The sequence below is a fragment of the Saimiri boliviensis genome, chromosome 6 (genome assembly GCF_048565385.1).
Source record: "Saimiri boliviensis isolate mSaiBol1 chromosome 6, mSaiBol1.pri, whole genome shotgun sequence".
NCBI classification, from domain to species: Eukaryota; Metazoa; Chordata; class Mammalia; order Primates; family Cebidae; genus Saimiri; species Saimiri boliviensis.
This window is the reverse complement of record NC_133454.1, coordinates 105,700,808-105,721,911: the sequence shown is the minus strand read 5'-3', so window position 1 is coordinate 105,721,911 and position 21,104 is coordinate 105,700,808. Positions and strand designations below refer to the sequence as shown.

General features: G+C 32.5%; 1 long non-coding RNA gene across 1 annotated transcript in view; it reads right to left on the bottom strand.

Annotated features, from left to right (window-relative positions):
• Positions 1-2,971: 2,971 nt before the first annotated feature.
• Positions 2,972-21,104, bottom strand: part of LOC141584756 (uncharacterized) — a 240,553-nt gene continuing 222,420 nt past the window's right edge. Inside the window, exon 3 of the long non-coding RNA XR_012517961.1 lies at positions 2,972-3,411. This is a non-coding gene — a long non-coding RNA (uncharacterized LOC141584756). The remainder of the gene's footprint in view (positions 3,412-21,104) is intronic.

Below are 21,104 nucleotides of genomic sequence, written 5' to 3'. Positions count from 1 at the left end.
GCAAAGGGACATCTTACATGGCGACAGGCAAGACAGCTTGTACAGGGGAACTCCCATTTATAAAACCATCAGATCTCCTGAAACTTATTCACTTCCATGAGAACAGTATGGGGAAAACCACCCTTGTGATTCAATTGTCTCCACCTGGCCCTGTCCATGACACATGGAAATTATTATAATTCAAGATGAAATTTGAGTGGGGACATGACCAAACCATATCAGTTATTAATTTTTATAATAGGAGCCCATAAAGTTTAGGGTTGCTGAAAACTCCCTAAAAGGTTGCCTCTTATTTTAGGGGAGATATTTTGTATGAAAGCATGGAACTGGAGAGTGGAAAAGATAACATTATGCTTTCAGATTATTCCTCTTTCCAGCTCCAGAACACTGACATAGGTATTCAGGTCACATTTGGGCCATCATTTTTGGCTAGGATTAGTTCACTTAAAGAAATTTCTGTAGTACTTCTTCTGTAGTAGCAGAACTTGAAGTATCTTTTTAAATAGATCACCTACAAGCCTTAAAATATATGGCCAGGCTGAAGCTCTACTTCTTGGGTTTGAATCCCAGTTCCACTGCTCACTATCAGTTTAACTTTGGGTACTTTAATTAATAGTGCCAATTTTCTCACCTAAAAAATGGGAATAAAAATGAAGGTAGAAATACAATTATATTAAAGTGCTGAGAACAGTACCTGAAACATAGTTGTCTAAGTGTTGTACAGCTAGACGGTATTATCATTGTTGGGTTTGCTGCATGAACTTGCAAAGAAATGATCATTGAGAGAAGTCAGGCATACGAAAGCCAAAATATAACCTTTATTACTGGTGAATAACTTATATGTCAAAGCAAGTGGATTTCCTATTAAAAAACCCCAGAGAGTCACAGGCTGCATTAGAAAACCAACATTCCTTCCCACCTCCTTCCCCCTTACACATATACATTCATGGGTTGGAAAATAGTGTAAAACTTATGGGCTGGAAAATAGTGTAAAATATGGGCTATCTGTGAGTAGGACAATGTGATTGGATAAAAGTTTGAGTTGTTTAAAACCAGTGTTTAAAAATGAAAAATTTGAAACTTCTCATTATATTAAACAAATTAAGAATACTTATTCACTAAAGTCTCAAAATTTAAAACTTCTGAGAAAGCTTCTTATTGACTCTCTTCTATTAAAAACATATGAATTAAAAAATCTGAACAAAGGTCAGGAAATTTGTGTTTCAAAATTGAACCCTCTTTCAAAAATTTCAATCAGCTGAATTAAAAATATCTTGTATTTTTATAAGACAAGCTACTTTTAAAATAAAGAAGGAAAAGTTCTTAATACAGCTATGTTCCTGCAGGAATTTCTTTTAAATATTAAAACTTTTTTAGGTAAACTGAGACAGAAGTTAAAGGGAATTCTGTAGATCTTCTTGGAGATTAAGGAATATAACAATTTATAATGGAGTATGTATATCAATCTTTTAATGAAGTACAAAACTGTATTTGTAAATGATAAAGTAAAAACGTGTTGCCACCTGAACTATCAGGGATCAAATAGGAGCAGAAATAAAATAGCTAACACACAAACTTTATACTGTGTCAAGTACTATTTGATGCACTACATATATTAATTTATGTAATCCTCATGAAAAGGCACTATTTTAAACTATATTTTATAGAGGAGTACATACAGCATAGGATAGTTAAAATTTCCTAAGTCACCCACTAAGATTTGGTGACAGACAGTCCAGGTTCAGCCAAAATCTATGCTGCTGAACAGTAACAAATATTGTATCTCATAACAATTGAAATGTTCTCTTACTGAGTGAAAAATAAAGAATTTTCAGAATATATAGCAAAAAATAAAAACATAACAACTATCAATAGTTTATTTTAGGTCAACAACATGTGCTTTATGGTTTTCTATAGCCTTTTAAAAATAATTTTTTGCAGATTTTGTTAATGCTTAGTAAACCATGTATGAGTTCAAACACTGGCTATTTTATTTCACAAGATGGTTAAATCATTTTCATTGATATACTTTTATACTTCAATTTATAAAATATGAATATATATTTCTGGGAAATTCAGTTTAAAAATAAGCAAAATGAATTCTAAAACATTGGCTGTCACAAGTATCTTTTTTTTATTTTCAGACTTTCACGTCATAAATATTTATTCTAGGAAATAGTAGGTCAAAAATCACGATTAGGGATAATTATAGTTTTGGATAGTCGAAGGGGAAATTAAAATTTTCCGAATCACTAAATTCACCCATTTCTGGTATGTCTGTATCTCCCCATATTAGTTTAAGTATATTTCTTTTCCATTACTTCTGTAACAACTTACCAGAAACTTAGTAATTTAAAACTGCACGAGTTTTCTCTACCTCTCTGGAAGTCAAAAACTTAAATTCAAGGTGTTAGCAGAAATGCTTCTCCTCTAAAGGATTCAGGACAAAGCACTCTTGCTTGCTTTTTCCAGTTTGTAGAAACTACCTGAATTCCTTGGTTTGTGGCCCCTTCCTACATCTTAAAAGCCAACAGCTACTATCTTCCAATTTGTGTCTCTGTTTCCATCATCACATTGCCTTTTGCTCTTTGTAATCTTCCCAGCTCCCTTAGATAAACAGCCTTATAATTATCTTTGGTTTACCTGGATAATCCAAAATAATATCCTCATCTCGAAATTCATAATTCAATCACATCTACAAATACCCTATTTTCACTTAAGGTAACATATTCACAGGTTCCACAAATTAGGTTGGTGGAAAATATTACTTCGTGACTAACAAAAATGTTTTCTAGTATTAGACAGGGCTATCTTGGCATTAAAACTTGGATAATTTTTAGTTGCTGACTTTCCTGAACAGATATTTTTAACTATGTCTTAGATCGTATAATTTTCAACACTGTAAGAATTTTCAACACTGTAACATAGAATACTTCAACATTGAAATGAAGTTTCCCATTTTAAAGACAAAATACTAAAGTCTCTAGAGATTGTGTCTTATTAAATATTAAATTGCTATCTTGTGTCATAGATTTATTTCCTGGTCTCATTACTCTTGGATGTTTCCCTGGTCTTACTTATTACACTAAATAAATATTCATTTAAGATATTTTGACCACTGAATTTCCTCTCTTTAAAAATAAAAACAGAAAAATCTTTACAAATGGATGAGTAATAGGCATACTTGGGAGAAATTCAGAATTACTGTTAAAATGAATTCCTTTGCAGGTGTCTGGACAAGAAACTGACCACATCACTGATTTTTGGCAAGGTAACTAATGTACGAGCAGCTTGAAATAGAAAATAAGAGCAACTTATTCACTTTCATCTTTCTATCATTCTGGCAGTACCAGGTCCTAGGAAATGTTCAATCCTTCTTTAGATCTTTGAAGTTTATAATTGCTATGGAAACTGTAAAAAAAATTTTGCACTGAAAACAAATACTTATAATGTGTGATTCATAAATAAGAATTTAGTAATTATTCCAATGATGGAATACAATAGGATTTTGCAGAAATTTCCAAAGGCATTTCCAAAGAAATGTCCAAAGAAAGGCCTAAATGAAAATGTAATAACTATAAATGATTTTGCAAATAATTAGTACAGAATTTTAAGGAGTAACCATTGCATAACACAATTAACACATTTTGAATCTTAGGTTCTTTGTTGAAAGATGCAAAGTTTACTATATTTCTTTATTAAGAGCAGGAAGAGCTTTTGTATTTCTGTACATTCAGATTATTATCTAAACACACATAATTTATTTTTACTATATAATTTCACTTTCCAGATAATATATTTATTGTAGAAAATATAATTACACAACATCATTAGAACACAAAAAAACTACTTTTACTTTAATCATTTGCATATTTTATTAAAATCAGCTTTTAATTTGAAAATGGATTATGATGAGGACTAATAGGTGAAATCAATAACTTATATATCTTTTAAGGCACTAGTTATGACATTTTTACATGTTCTAAATAGAACAGTAATAATGAAGATTGCTATTAATTTATTATAATATTAAGAGTATGTTAGTAACACTAATACTTAAAATGTGTATTCTCTGAAATTCCTTAGATCTGATGATTTTCATTCTAATATTATTAGCTAGGTAATGGGTATCCTTTTTAACCTACTGACATGGAAAGTGAGGTTCAAAAAAAAAGTATACTTTTTCTGACCACAAGTCACAGGTTCTCAGGAGGTAGAAGACAATCTGGCAGAGGGATTGGGAAAAGACCATGGTTAGTAATCAGAGACGAGACTCAGACCTTTCCTGTCTTAAGTGAATCTCTTGACCTCATTTTTTTCTCAACCATAAACTAGAATTGACAATACTTTATATGCTCAGCTGTTCATCTTTAATAAGAGAAAGAATGATCATAGATCGAAAAATCACCTTGAAATGTCAATGAAACTATTAATTTTTCCTAAAAGCAACATTGATAGCTTTATGATAATATTTGAAAATGTATATTTTGGCTTATAAAATGTATATTATGAGTACATTTAGTGTAAGTTTATTCATTATGATATTAATAAATCACAGCTGAGGTAATTACTAATATATTGCTAAAATAATAGATTTCACATCTCATAGGCATCTTATTTTTTTCTTGCTGATTAACAAGATGTCCTAAAACATGGATTTCTGATTAATGATGTTGTTAATAAACTAATCTAAATTCATGCTCCTGGGCACCTCCTAAAGAAAAGAAGATTTTTGAGAAAGCTAGCAGAAGAGAAAAACAGTTTATGAATAATGCATGTATTTGTTCCCTTCTATCTCCCTGCCTTTTGCTTGTAATGATATGTTTTGATAGTTGTAAATAGCAGGGATTTGTGGATGAAAGATACTGTATACCTGAAGGTATTTCACTGTTCCAGAGATTTGACATACCGTTAAATCACCCTAATAGCAAAATCAGTAAATGCTGCTTAACCTTAAGCTATGAAATGGTAATAATTACATGGTGGTTTTACTAGAGATGATAAACATTTTGCAAGATTGTGATTGCATTAATAATTTTTAGTAATAATATGTCCAATGAGACACATGGGATTTATGGCAAGTAGATATTATACAAATATTACCTCTTAATGAGGGGAATAGCATTTGCCAAAGTATACATGCTTGATGTTGTGAGGCTTACAAGGATTCAATTTTTACACGGTAGTTTGCCTAATAGTCTTCAAATCTGACATACTTTTTCCTTTTGGAACCAATAATAATAGCTAATAATTATCACATAGATCCAGGCAATGTGCTAAGCATTTTGTATGTATTAGCTCTGGGTACATTAAAACCATGCAGTTTCCAGAAATACGTTGCATGATAATTATGATGATGATGACCAATACGTATGTTTGATATCTTATATTAGTATAAGTTTCATACAGTCTGTTCAAAACCAGTACATCTAATTAATCAGTATTAATTTTAAAAGATTTCATTGCCATGAATTAGTCGTAGTGCCTAGTATAGTAGCAAGGAATCAGGGTTTTAAGAATTTAAGTCATTTTTCCAAGATCAAAAGACATGTTATTGATGTGGCTATGGCCAGATTCACCAGTTATGTATTTGTTTTCCCCTTAGTTCTTACCCTCTCTATTGGTTATCTATTGCTGAATAACAATTTATCACAAAATTAGTGGTTTGAAACAACATGAGATTTTTGTGTCCCTGTTTCTGTGGGTCAAAATTCTAGGCAAAGATTAGCTGAATCTTCCCAAATACCTCTAATCCCAGTGTCAGTCAGTGCTGTGGTTTCATCACAAGTCTCAACCGGGGAAGAATCTACTTTGAAGCTATGTAGTTCTTGAGAAAATCCAGTTGCTTGTAGATTGTAGAAACAAAGGCATGTTTTTTTTTTCTCTTTGTCAGACAGAGACCACTGTTAGTTTTTGCTGCATGAACTTTTCCCATACAGCAACTCAAAACATAGCAGTTTGCTTCAACAATACCAGCAAGTGAGATGCTAGCAAGAATAAGATTACATAACTCAATAATGGACTTGACAACATATCGTTACGTTGTATATTCTTGGTCAGAAGCAGGTTACATGTCCTGCTAATATTGAAAAGAAGGGGAATACACAGGGTTGTAGCTGGAGGTGAAGATTACTGGGGACAACTGTTACAGTCTGTGTAGTACAGCCTCTTTACTGACATCTTTGGAAAATGACATGCTTCTTCATTTTAGCTACAGCCGTTATCCTGGGTTTTTACTGCCTGCACAAATCAACCATCCAAGAACACGAAGAACCTTGTTTTTCAGTTTCTTCTTTTTCTTTTTCAATAACCTATCACTCCACTCATTATAACTATTTTTTAAATCATATCCTAGACCTTTCCATTAATCATAATTTAACAACCTTCCACTCCTCCAAAGGAGGAGTGATGATAATTATGAGTAATGGAAAGGTTGCTCGTAATTTAACATAATCTTCTCATCAATCAAGTTTCAGCTCTTAAGTAATATTTTCATTAAAAATGTTTATGCCCATCTCACAATGGTGTAGGATTAATGTTAAATTCTTCCAAGCAAAGATTGTGAACCTTGTCAACATTTCACTTACCATAGCTGAAATTTTAAAATCTTAGAAATATAGGTCTAAGAGTCCTATACACAATACAACTGGATATGTACATGCAATAAATAAATAAATAAATTTTAATTTATTTGAGGGTTTTCTCTTTCAATAATATCTTTTGTACATTTGATTGTAATTTTCATTTCATGATGATACTGTTTTTGCCACTGTTAGCATAGGGCTTGTTGTGCATTAGGGTTCAATCAATATTGTTGACTAAATTGCTAAAAGAATGATTCATAGAGTTAGACCTAAAATTCACTATTGATCTCCTACTTTATCTTCTTCATTCTTATTCATCACCTTGAAATAAATCTTACAAACTCAGTATGTGGACTTTTTTATTACTGCTGATTCAGACTTCATTCTGTTTCCATAGCCTCTGTTTCTCACTAGATAAGATCTTTATTTAAGGCCCAAATGAAAAGATGTTACTCAGAAAAAATTTCCTAAACTTTTGAAGATTTTTCAATACATAAACCATTTTTGCATAATTAAATATGTTTCTTATGTGGCTATGACTAAATGATTTTATAAGAAATTAATAGCCAGGCATGGTGCTTCACACCATTAATCCCAGCACTTTGGGAGGCCGAGGTGGGAGAATCACTTGAGGTCGGGAGTTCAAGACAAGCATGGCCAACATGGTAAACTCCATCTCTAGTAAAATTACAAAAATTAGCCAGGTGTGGTTTTATGCACCTGTGGTCCCAATTACTCAGGAGGCTGAAGCAGGAGAATTGCTTGAACCAGGAGACAGAGGCTGCATTCAGCCAAGATCAAGCCACTGCACTCCAGCCTGGGTGACAGAGTGAAACTCCATCTCAAAAATAAATAAAAAAGAAAGAAGGAAAGGAGAGAGGGAGGAAGGAAGGAGAAAGAAAGAAAGGAAAGAAATAAATAAAAGTATTTTCCTTGAAACAAGCAATATAAAAACACCTTGTTTAGTTATCTTTAGATAAGCCAGTTTATTATGTGCTAACTGTACCTTTATTAGGAAGCGGGGATTTGTGCCAAATGATTGTCATAGACACACACAAAAAAATAGGGGTATCAACGTAAAGCTATCCTGGTTGCCAAGTAAACATATGTTCATTGAAATTAAAAGGTCAAAGGGCTGACAGAAGAAAAAAACGGCATTTATCAGATAATAGCACTTTCAATTATTTTGAAAAAAAAAATAGAAGCAGTTTAATATTAAATGGTTCTAGTAGAGTAATTCTTTCTAAACATGGACAAAAAATGAAAATAAAGAAATGTCAAAGTATTAAAGGACAAAATTTTTAAGTTTCTCATTGACAAGCACTGGAGGCAAATTGTAACAGAGATGACAAGTTTCCATAAATGTTGACATTCTTAACATCCAGTTTAGGGACCAAAAGAGACTTCAGGAGTTTAGGACAACTCCTTCCCAAAATGCTAGAGGGTATCTACATAGGATTATTTTATTCCAGGTGAACATCTTTTTTAAAAAGATTATTATTATGCATGCACAAATGAATCTCTGACCAGGCTGGTCTTGAATTCCTGGGCTCAAGCAATCCTATTTTGGCCTCTCAAAGTGCTGCAGTCACAGGCGTGAGCCAACTACTGTGGCCAACACAAACACAATTTTATAATAATTGCTTTAGCAGTGGTCCTTAAGATCAAATAGGAGAAAAATAAGTTACAGATAAAAACCCCTCATTTATATGCATATTTTAACATGCACTAATGCAGTCACCTTTACCATTTTTATTTATTTCTTTATGTGCTTTCCAGTTATAATCTGGTGTCCTTTAGTGTAAAATAAAGTAGCCCCATTGGCAATTTTTTGTAGGGCAGAACTGATAGCAGCAAATTTTCTCAGATTTTGTTTATCTGAAAATATCTTAGTTTCTCTTCATATTTAGGGAACAGTTTTGCTACATATATCAAATTCTTGGTAACATATTTTTCTCTTAACACTAAGAATATGTCATTTCCCTGTTTTCAGGCCTCCATGGTTTCTCATGAGAATTTGTCCATCTTATTAAGGATTTTTATGATTACTCTCTTCTGTTTTGCTGCTTTTGTAAGATTTTCTTTGGCTCTTTGCAATTTGGTTATGAGGTGTCTAGGTGGTGTAGAACTCTGGGTTTATACCAGTTGAAGTTTTTTTTTTTTTTTTTTTTTTTTTTTTTTTTTTTTTTTTTTTTAAGTTCTTGGATATTTAAATTGATATCTGTTTCATCAAATGTGGAATGTTTGCAACCATTCTTTCTTTAGATGTTATGTATTTGCTTTTTTATATCTCCTCTCTTTCTGGGATTTCCATATATACATAGTACACTTGATGGTGTAGGTACCCAAGTCTCTGATGCTCTGTTCATATTTCTTTATACTATTTTTCTTTTTGTTTCTTAGACTGGATCATCTCAGCTGACCTTTGTTTGAGTTAATTGATTTTTTCTTTGCCATCTGAAATGGTACATAGAGTCCCGCTAGTAAATGTTTTGTTTCAGTTATTGTAGTTCTCATTTTTACACCACCCAGGATTTGCTGTTAACGCCGTCTGTTGTGGTGATGGTGGTTTGTAATGACAGTACCATTCTGCATTCATTTCCTAGAGTCTATATTCTTTGTCATTTGTAGTCACTAACATTGTTCTTCAGTTAGCTTGACAGCCACGCAAAGTTTAGATACAGAACAGTAGATAACTATCTTTATTATATGCATAAGAATAAGATAAAATTATTTGACTTTTCTAAAACTCACCAATTAATATTTATTGTTGATTATTTACTGGACATGTTTTTCTTTGAATTGATTTTCATTTTTTCCCCAATATTTTAGTGCTTAATTGCAGTGACTCTAAAATGCAAACTACTGTCTGTGCTAAGCATCAAGAAAAAAAAGCTAAATAAAACAGGCTGAAGTAAACTCATGGACTATCCAAGAACACAGATGATGAATAAGACATTGTTATATCAATGTAATTAGTATTATTAAGGGGAAGTTCAAGACACTAAACTATTTTTAAGCTTTCTACTCAACATTCAATAAATAATTATCCTTTGGATTCAGATCCTTTTTTAATATTAAATATAATATGCACCCTATAAAGCAGTTACTAAATTTATTTCAGTTAACTAGTACATCTTTAACTGTAACTGTCTTTTTCCTTGAGGTTTATAACAGTTTCTAATTAGTCACTCTTAATTAACTTTGCACACTATCTTTCAAGCATCTGTGTGTAATCCAACTTCTACTTAAAGTATTCAATATGAAATTGCCCATTGAGTTGTCTCATTTCTCCTGATAAATGTGCTACTTTACTTTTTCTGAAAAATCAATCTCTGCCTTTAAATTTGTCTGATAACCTTTCTTTTTCTCTAAGATTTAATGTAGAAGACCTGATTATTTTTACCTTTTTCAGTGTAAACTTGGAGTAAAGCCATCTTCTTCATTGGAGAACTAATAATTATTTTCTCACATTCCCCAATTATTGCTATGCACGATTTAATATTCAATATACTTTAAAAATTACTTATTTTATGAAAGAAAATACCATAAATGTACAATTTAGACTTATTTTCATTAATTAAATAAGTCTATCTGCCCATCACCAATATTAAGGAAGAATAATACTAGCACCACAATAGCCTTTCTTTGCATTACTCACCACTGATCACATCCCAACAACTGATGTCAAGGGAAACCACTTTCCTGACTTCTGAAAATCTGGATGAAATTATGTATGTGCTTCTTTGAGTCTTATTTCTTTCATGCAAAATATTAGCAACAGTCATCCATGCAGTGTATTTATTTTTATTGCTGTATGAACTTATATTTGTGAGTCTACTGAAGTTTATTCTTACTTTTAAGGGACAGTTGGTTATTTGCACTTTGGAATAGTTTTATTATACTCTAAAAAAATCATGGAGTATAGCTTTTGGTGAACATAAGTAAGCAATTATATTTTAATGCACAAAACAAGGAATTAAAAGGATGTTATGTGTTATCCAGAGAAGTATATACCTGTTGTTCACAGTTAAATGGGTAAGAGCTAGTGATGCTGAATTAATTATTCATTTGGCTAAATTCATCACAAGAACACTTGGCATCTCAGCTTTCACTGGTTTACATCACTTGAAACATTTCTATATTCTCTTCTTGCTAATAAATCATTAAATTTAAGATATTTCCCATTGCTTTTTGAAAGCTATTTTACCTAATATAATAAGCAAAAGTCCACATCCCTGCATCAGAAATAACCAGATTAATGAGAATTGCAGAGTAACAAGGCAAAAATACTTGGTTATCTAAAAAGATGTTGGCAATTAGATGAATTAAAAACTTTAAACATTGTAAGAGAGAAGATTAAAAATATAACATAACTAATATAACTTGTAAATATATCTACTGATTATATTTTATTATAAAAGTATTTCACTAGCTGGCAATAATCCATAACCCAAACTCTTTTTCTTTTAAATATTGTTACTGCCAATATGAATTGAAAGCTTGTCATTATCTTGTTTAATTATCATGATTAAAGTTTAAATACTCTTTCATACCTTTGTTTAAACTACCCTATTTGAGAACAGAAGAAATCCTTTAGAATTGTATCTAAGTAGATTGAAGAATTATGAGTAAGTTTATTATTTAGGAGATTTTAATCATGAGAAATTACATTTTTTAGTGATAACATAATTACATATTTTAAGTAAGCAAATACTTATAAAAATTCCAATTTTTAAAAAAGTTGAGTTATATTATGCAATACTATCCAAAATTTTACAAAACTCCTTCTTTTCCAAGAAGACATCACTGGTTTTGCTAACAAAGGAACTCTTCAATATTCTTTGATCAGGCAGTGAACTTTCATTCTTTTCATTCTTATTAGTAACTCTTGTCTTTATCTAGAATAATTACTCTTCTCTTCCTCAGTTAGCAAAATTCCATCTCTTATTCAGAACCAACATAAAATAACCCCTTTGCTCAGTTATTGTGTTAATCAGAAAAGGCTACGATAGCAGTGAAATCCCTAAATCACACATATCATTTTCAAGTGCACAAAGTCCAATTAGGTCAGTTATCTTTAACCATCTTTGGCTGCACTATGCGAAGAACGTGGCTCCCAGGATGACCACAATAAGAAAATATGGACACATGAAAGCACAACACAGCTTAATAATCCCAGCCTGGAGGTGATACATGTCATTTCTACTCAGTCTTCTGGCAAAGCTGGTCATATGATCATAACCCATCTTTAAGAGAGTAGAATATTGCATTTATTTTTAAAGACTCCTCCTACACCACCAAAAATAAATAAATAAGTATATATATTTATAAAGTCTTTGAGGGTAGTCTTAGATTCTTATTCTAGCCCAAAGAATACCTCTTATTAGTTAATTTCTGAAATCTTTCTGATTCCCTATTTATTTAAGGATCTTATATGTACTTGATAATGGGAATATAACCTTCAATAAGATATAAACTTGTCTTCCAAAGGGCTTAGACTCAAGAACAGGTAACAAACATATAATTGGCTCTGTTTTAATACTTTGTTTTAATTGTAAGAAACTTCAGTTATTTCGCTTCTGGAAACCTTTTAGATATTTTTAAGAAAGCTGCATTTTACCAATAAATGCAATAGTAAAAAAAAAAAGAGAGAGAGAGAGAGAGAGGGCTAGAGAGAGTAGAGAGCTTCAGAGAGGAGAGAGAGAGAGGAAAGAGAGAGATAGGGGAGAGGGAGAGAAAAGAGAGAGCAAGAGGAGCGAGAGAGAGAGAGAGAGAGAGAGAGAGAGAGAGCGCACAAGCACATTAGAACAGGGAGATGCTGCAAAGGACCAAAGGCAAAGCCAGGCCAGTATTCAGACCACTCAGTTCCCATTTGAGGACTGTTGTTTTTATAACACTTGATTTAGCAGAACTTCACATCTGCAGCATTAGAAATGATAATTTTCTCTGATGAGAATTGCTTCCTACCTCACACTCTCTTCTCAGGGACTCTTGTCTCCACACCCTTAAAAAACATCCCACCCTTGCTGATTGGTTTACATGTAGTCCCTGATGCAGCCTTAGCCATACGTTTTTTTTTTCTTTTTCCATCAATCTAAAAGTAAAACTCATTAATCTTTATTTGTTTTTTAAATTAAAACATCAAGTATAACTGGAGTCAAGACTTTTATAATTGAAACATGAATGTGTAGAACAGAGAAATCTACTTAGTGAAGATAACAGAAGTAAGCAAAGCATAAAGAAGACTCGCAGAGGAGGTCACATGTCCTCTGAGCACTGTGTGGATGAAAACTGCTGCTGCATTAACTCCTGAATGGTTCTAGAGCTTTCTTTTAGGCATATATTAGGCCCCTTTATACCCCAGGCCTAAAGTTCTGTGAGAAAGCCCTGTACTCTTTCTAACATTTCTTTTACTGTAGACCAATCCAAGTAATATTTCCTTGACAACTATATAATCCATGAGCAGGTGGCTAGTGGTAACTTAAAGCTCCTGATGAGAGAAACTTAAGAGCTTTTGGAATCAATCCAGTATATTTCACTACATTCTGGTTCTTTGGAAGCTGCTGCCAGCTGGCCACTTTGGCTTCTGCCAGGCAGTCATCAAAGAGTTTCACCTGCAAGTGTCTCCTCGTCCGATCTCCATCAGGGCAAGGACCTACAGCCATCAGCTGCGGAAACCACAGTTCCTATTTCGCAGAGGCATCTAACATCTGGTATGCCTGAAGGATGAGTAAACTCACCTGCAGATTTAAGTTTTTTCTTTTTTTGTACATAGCTTTAACCTAGATTGACTGAACATTTTTCTTAGCTTCCACTGGCCACATTGTCTGGGTGTTGAAATCAGCTTCCTTTTTTTCCTATACCCTGTCTCTGAGTGCCCACTTTGAACACGAATAATAATAATAGAAAACACATACCAGGGACTGATGTAAACTTCTCTCATGTATTAACTCACTTAATCCTTATGAAAAGCTCAGAAAACATATACATTTTAGTAATTTTCATATGGCAATAGAGACATTGAGGGTAGGCTTCAAATCCCAATGGTCTTACTTCACAGGCCATTCTGTTAATCACTTTGTACTAATAATCTGGGATGGGGCAGTGACTATCCTCCTAACTAGTGTGCCTAGGCTCTGGCTACGGCTCTGTACCTGAAGCAATACATTTTTTGGATCTCGATATCTGTGCTGAAACTTAGCTCTCCAAATCCTTCTTGAAAAATAAGCAAGTAAGGGCTCAGGATCTTGCATGAGTACTAAAATCTTAAGTACCTAGCTAGAGAGGCTGAGTACTAAAAGCTTAAATACCTAGCTAGAGGCTGAGGAGAATCACCTTACATGGTTCTCTTTTTCTGTCCTTTTGCTTATGGGCAGCATGAGGATCAAATCCTGAGTCTTTTACTTGCCGCTGATATGACCTTGGGTTAAGTCCTTTGCCTTTTATGTCTCATATTTTATCAATGAAAAGAGGAAAACAATACCTTATATCAGAATGCCAGGGAAAATTAATTGATATGATATATATAAAACATATAATTCTTAAAAATATGTATGTTGCTTTCTGTATATACTCCACTTTTAATCACATATATATATATACATACACATAGATATATAAATATTCAAACATTTGTTTCAAATTACATTTTATACATGACCAGATGTTAAGGAAAATTTGTGTTGGTCATTGTTTATTTTAATATTTCAGGACACTTTCAAATTAATTAGCTTGCTGCAGTCAAAATTCCATTTTCATTCTCATTTTTTTCTAAATGGTTTTCTTTCTCACTTGGAGGTGAAAATAGATCATTAAATTCTATCACAGCCTGATTTTTGCTCACCTTTGAAGTTCTCTTCTGAGGTTTCTTTTGGAGATAGAGACTCTGCAAAGGGCAGTTTTATTACTCATCTTGGGTAAGCAAGGATTAGGAAGATAATCAAAGGTCACGGTTAAAGCTGTGCTGAATTACTTTTTCAGACTCTGAGAACACAAGCAAACAAGTTCTTAGCAATATGTCTGTGGAATCAGACTTCCTGCAAGAAAGATTGTTCTGTCTGCTTTTTTACTTCATCTCAGCTTCTTTCACAATTGAAAGAGAGGAAGTCTGCACCTACAATTATGAAAATTGTTTGCAGTTTTAAAAGAGGCACTTTGTCCTATTTTGTACCACTCATCAGACAAGTCATTCTATAAAGTAGATTGGAATGTTGATTTAGTAATTCTGGGTACCACTGGGCCAACAGCCAAAAGTCCTTAAAGTTGAGCCCTGACTTTCACCCTATTTCCTCTTTTGTGTCTTGCGACTATTTATTAAAACCAAGTGATAACTTGGAAGGAACTCATGAAGTAACTATCTGCTTGCTGCTTTTTTTCTAAAGCCTCTAAACTTATTTATTCTATACAAACCCCAAATAATATCATAAATAGTTAAACACGGCCAGGCATGGTAGCTCACGCCTGTAATCCCAATACTTTGGGTGGATCACAAGGCGGACGGATCACGAGGTCAGGAGATCGAGACAATCCTGGCCAACATGGTGAAACCCCGTCTGTACTAAAAATACAAAAAAATTAGCTAGGCATGGTGGCACACGCCTGTAATCCCAGCCATTCGGGAGACTGAGGCAGAAGAATTGCTTGAACCTGGGAGGCAGAGGTTGCGGTGAGCAGAGATCCCGCCACTGCACTCCAGCCTGGCGACAGAGTGAGACTCCATCTCAAATAAAATAAAAACTAATAAATTAGTTAAACACTACTCTGATGTCCTTATATATTTTTGTCATTGTTATAAAAATTTCAAGGAAAATAATCAGTAGTCTAGTTTATCCTTTCTTTCACACCCATAGTTTTCCCTTCTAACTGGGAGGCCTGTATTTGTAGACCTGCTGACAACACCGTTATTGCAGTGAGACAGAAGGAACTGTCTGCTTTTTGACTTCATACCTCAGCTTGGAAAGATCCTTTTCAGCAGGTAGCACTGGACGACTTGAGAAAGGCTGCCTCAGAGGGAGGTGGCTACAGCTGCGGACTGTCATACACAAGACTTTCAATTGGTTAAGCAACTCTGAAGAAGCAAAATTCTATTGCCCAATTTCATTTGGTTCTGAATCTGATCAACAGGGCCTGCTATTCATTACACAGCTGCCTCGCAGATGCTTAGAAAACCACAGTTCTTTATATGAGTCTAGACAACTGGTCATTATAAACTATAACTTTAGTTTCAGAAAACACAACACACTTTGTTGGATGAATGGTGTACTTTCATTTCTTTTTCTTCTTTTTTTCAAAAGAAAGAGTTTCCCTTTCTTCTTTTTTTCAGACTTGAGATCCTTTTTGTTTTCTCTGAGATTTTGGAGTGATGAAGGCAAGGAGAAAAGCACAGTGTTTTTTTATTATCTGACATAAATAGATTTTCATATTTTGAAAAAAACGGGAGAATTTTTATCCTCGGAGAGGTAAAATATATATCATTAGAACTGACATTCCAATGAACATTAGAAAGAATAATTATATTCTTATTGCTTATCTAAATTTCTATTTGTTATTCAATCATAGAAGTATTAATATTTTTAGAGAATATTTTCCCCATTACTTTGTTCAATTATTGCAATGCTGTCAGGTATTTTATTCTCTCTTAATAAATGTGAATAGTAAGGCTGAGAGAACTATAAAAAATTGCCAGAGTTCACACATCTAATTAGTACTTCAACCCAGATTTGACATCAGGTCTGCTAGAATGATAGATTTCTGTCAGATGCTAGAAAGCTAGATTTGCTATGCTATGGGTTTGGAAATGCGCACAAGAGGGCAACACATTGGAATATAAGCTTCCCATGCACAGCACCTCAAGGACAATGGTCTTTTCACTTATGATGCAACCATAAGGCATAGCTGAGTGTCTGGCCCACAGTAGGTGCTGTGGAATGAATAAATGCTTGCTGAGGAATGAGTGAATGAATGAATGAATGAATACATAAAAGGAATTTAAAGTAAGAAACAGTACAGCATAATTGCAAATCATACCCGATGCAGTCTTTTAATTTCTATTCAATTATTTTCTTAGTTTTTGTTAGGCAGGAGGAATGTTTCAGTGATCTTGGTACAGTATGGTGACTAAAGTTAATAATAATGTATTGTATTTCAAAATCATTAGAAGAGTATAATTTAAATGTTCTCACCACAAAATGATACGTGTGTATGATAATGGATGTGTTAGTTAAGTTGATTTGATTATTTCATAATATATATACATATCAAAACATCACAATATATACCATAAATGTATACTATATGTCAATTAAAAATAAAAATTAGAAAAAAAATTTAAAATCAAACTTTGCTACTAATTATACAACCTTTTATTGTAATAGTATTTTGACATTTCATAAACTTCTAAGGAATGTGATAATAGATATGAATAACCAAGATAAAAATTGGTTTGTAATAGAATAGATGAATTGCTACACATAATCATGTTTGTGGTTCAATATATAGCTTGTCCCTATTGTTGGATTATTTCATTCTGTAGAGCAGGAACTGGAAGGTAATAAAGGAGAATGATGAGTTAGAAGAAGGTTGAGAAAGTCATTAGGATGGGTGGGGTATGTTTGCGGCATTGTTTCCATTTTGTATGAGAAGACATTTGCCATGTAATTAAGTTACTCAGTAGTATATGTGCTGAGTCTTTCTTACATGCTATGGCAACTCTTTGATTATGTCAGATGAGAGAACTAAAGGGATTAAAGCCAAACTGAAGACCCCAAATCAGGGAGAGGTGGATACTGAGCTGAGATATCTTAATTGATAAGGCCTGATCCTGAAAACTAAACTGAAGTGTGAGAAGGAGTGTGCAGCATCACCACAGGTCTAGAACACTGGTAAATGGAGACCCTGCACATCTTCACAAGAGCAGTCAGGACAGTAACACGTGTGTTTCCATGCTTTTACATGCACATTACATTTCTTATGAAATTCCTCATTCTACCTTGTGAAATTCAGGAACTTCTGTGTCATAAAAGTGGAACATCATAGCAAAGTATGAAAGGGAACAAAAAGAGAAACAACCTTTTGCAAAGATTTATACATGTAATAATGAAACACAACACATCTATTAAATCATTATGTCACATAATACTGTCAGTGTGGGATGGGGGGATGTATTAACTAAGGTAACTATCCCATGGTTGTGTTTCATCTCATGAGTAAGAAATTTAAAACAAATGACATGAACACTAGAGGAGGCTCAGGCTGTTGCTGTGGATACAGGTCACAGTACAAAGTGCACAAATATCCTTTGTAGAAAGCATTGAATGTTCACTCTTACATGGAACATTTTTTAATGGATTAGTATATTATTTTAATGTTTTCTTTAGATATTACAAAAGGCTGATGATGTCTTTCTTTGACTATAACTGCAAACTACTCCCAATGTTTTACCCACAAAATAGCTCAGAGAATCTAATACAAGTATAGCATTAATACCTTATAAGAATTAAATTGAGATAAGTAAAATTTGAACATTAACATAAAAAATATATTTAGATTTTTTCTATAAAATAAATAATTTTAGATGATTTCTATAGCATAATTTCATACATATAGTGGTAGATAAGTAAATACTGTATACTGTTATTAAATACTGATACTGACATTAAATACTGATACTGGCAAATATGTGCACAATATCAGTACATATCATTCCATTTCTACCCTTCCCTCAATGGGAATTATTCAGAACCATTTTTTATTTTTTCATTTTAACTGATAGGTTTGTGGCTTGATTTGCATTGAACATCTGGAAGGAGAACGTGATAAGGAAAAATAAGTCAACAATGTACATGTTATTTTCATCAAAACAGATTACCTGGCTTTGTGACCCAGGTCACAAGTTAAGGTGGTATAGCCCAAATATCTTAGAACATAGTCATCAAGTAGACAATCAGAGCCCATTCTCCTAGTTCTAATACTTATTTTATGATTTTCACCTATTTATAATCACATATAGAGAGTCTGTATTATTTACTGTTATATAACATGACATAAATGACAACCACACCAATCTTTCACATTTGTCTAAAATCATAGAATCAGCTTCAAGAGATACTGAGTAAAGCCAAATGAAATCAACCGCAGTCATGGGCTTGCAGGGATAGTTCAAGGCAAAACAGAAGGGATTCCAGGCAGGTTTCACTGCATGGTGAAGTTAATTCTAATGTGCTATGCAGTAATTTGTCTTTTGGTTGTTTGAGGATAAAAGGGAAGAAATTCCCATAAAGAAGTTATAGAAGTAAAGATATAGAAGTAAAGCTATTTTTTTTTCAAATTGACTATTTTTTGCTTAATCAGGGAAAAACATGATCTATATTTGCTCTCCTTCCAAACCCAACCTTAATGAGGTGAGAGATAATAGAAGTCTCATGACATTTTGTATTTTCACCTTACAAAATTGACTATAGCAAATCAAATTTATTTTTCACCTTTATATATATTAATTGATCTTTATACATAGTGTAAAAATATATCACATCACTTAGAGTTACTGTCAATATGCAGTAGACACAATACATCCTTGTCCAAAGCTTTCTCATCATAAATACATACTTAACCAGCCATCACTCAGGAAACATTTTTTTCCTATAAAAATTTAATTTCAGTGCATAGATTTAAATATGCTATACTTGTTCATCTATTTAAACTATTATCCAGTTTAATATACTTATCATATAGCATATTTAAAAATTAAAAACTTTTCTAGACATCATCTAATATATATGATAGCTTTATATAAAAGAAATAATATCTAATACTATTATAGTCCTATATGCAGAGATGGATAAATGTAATCAAATATAAAAGCATTACAAAACCTAATTCCGAAGTTTGTAGTACAGAGAAAAAAATCAGACAAGAGTTTGAATTTTTCTTTGCCATTTTCTAGCTGAATCACTCCAAATTGCTTTACTTTGATCTCTATTATTTCCCCTTTGAAACTATATTGCCACTACATCAGCATTATTATTAGATTAAATGAGAAAACATAATCAAAGCAACTAGTAATAACTTTTATCTAGTTGGGACTCAGTGTTAGCATTGCCTTTTGTTTGTTAGTATACTCATTCTTATATAGGATATCCATCAACCACATGAAATTTGACAATACAAGGAATACTAAATTCTTCATTAAATTTCTACCTTATGGTAAAAAACACCAATTGATAATTTATACCCAAATCAATTTTTCAAAATGATGGTTTTCAAAATGTATCATTTCTTCAATTCAGACAAGCTGGCATTTTTCAACAGAGTTTGAGTCATCAAGTAGGATAAATTGGCTACTTGAAAATTTCATTCCTATCATAAATTGAGACAGATGTTTAATTCTTTTCCGTTAAATACCAATTTTGAAAGTAAGTGTTTGTTACATTAACTATCATAAGTAAAGTATACTTCTTCTAGCTTTCTCATTTTGTTATTACTGTTATGGATTCATGGGTTTTTATTTATTTATATCTTTATCACCTGGAATCATTTTTCTCTTATGACACTCAAAGAGTCACAAATTTGTCATTTTCAGTTTCCTCAAGGTAAGTCCTGCCTTTCAACTTGATTCCTTACTTATTGTAAGCTTTCTTGATTTCTGAAATAGCAAATTATTTGACTTCGCAATGCTACTTACTTTGCAATTAGTATACAATCATTACTTTATATCTTTACTTAGCAGTTGGCTTAAATATGTAGCATAATAATGTAAACGTGGAGATTTAACATATCTCAAAATCATGATAAAAAGCTACTTGTAAGACAGCAGAAGGAAAACAGAGATGTAACATAAAGAAAAATACAAATTTGTCAAAATGTAAAGTCAATGGAAATTATATATATTATACATGTATGCATATATTTGTTTAGTAAGATAACTTTGAACTAGGCGTATTATTATTATTTTGACTATGAAGGTTTATTTCAATAGATACAACTAAACAAATGAATTTAAAATTCCATTTTTTCTCTTGGCTATATAACAGTAAAATCTCCTGTATTTCAGGAAATTTTAATTGATAACTTTTGGCACATAATACTTTGATTAAAATTAAAATTATAATATGCAATCAAAAATACTACCAAAATAAAGACTTTGAATTTCTTCAAACTATGAAAACCAACAAACACAAAATGCTAAACTAATGGGATTTATTAAGAATGATTTATTGTGGAAAAGAATTCCAATTGGCGTGGAAGATTTCTGACTTTGATTGACTCCTCCTCAGTATCTATTATTTCTTGGAAAGAAGCTGATTCCTGCAATTAAGCTTTTTGATAATTATGTGGAATAGACATATATTTTTAAAGCAGATAAAATTTATAACCAGAGCATCAGATTTTTCTTCTGCAACAGAAACTTGTAACCAAAGAGTCTGTTAAAGAATGAGAAATACTGGAACACTTGATTTCTTGGGAAAAATAAACTACTTCACATCTCTTCTCTACTTTCAAGTGCTAACTATACTTTATTAC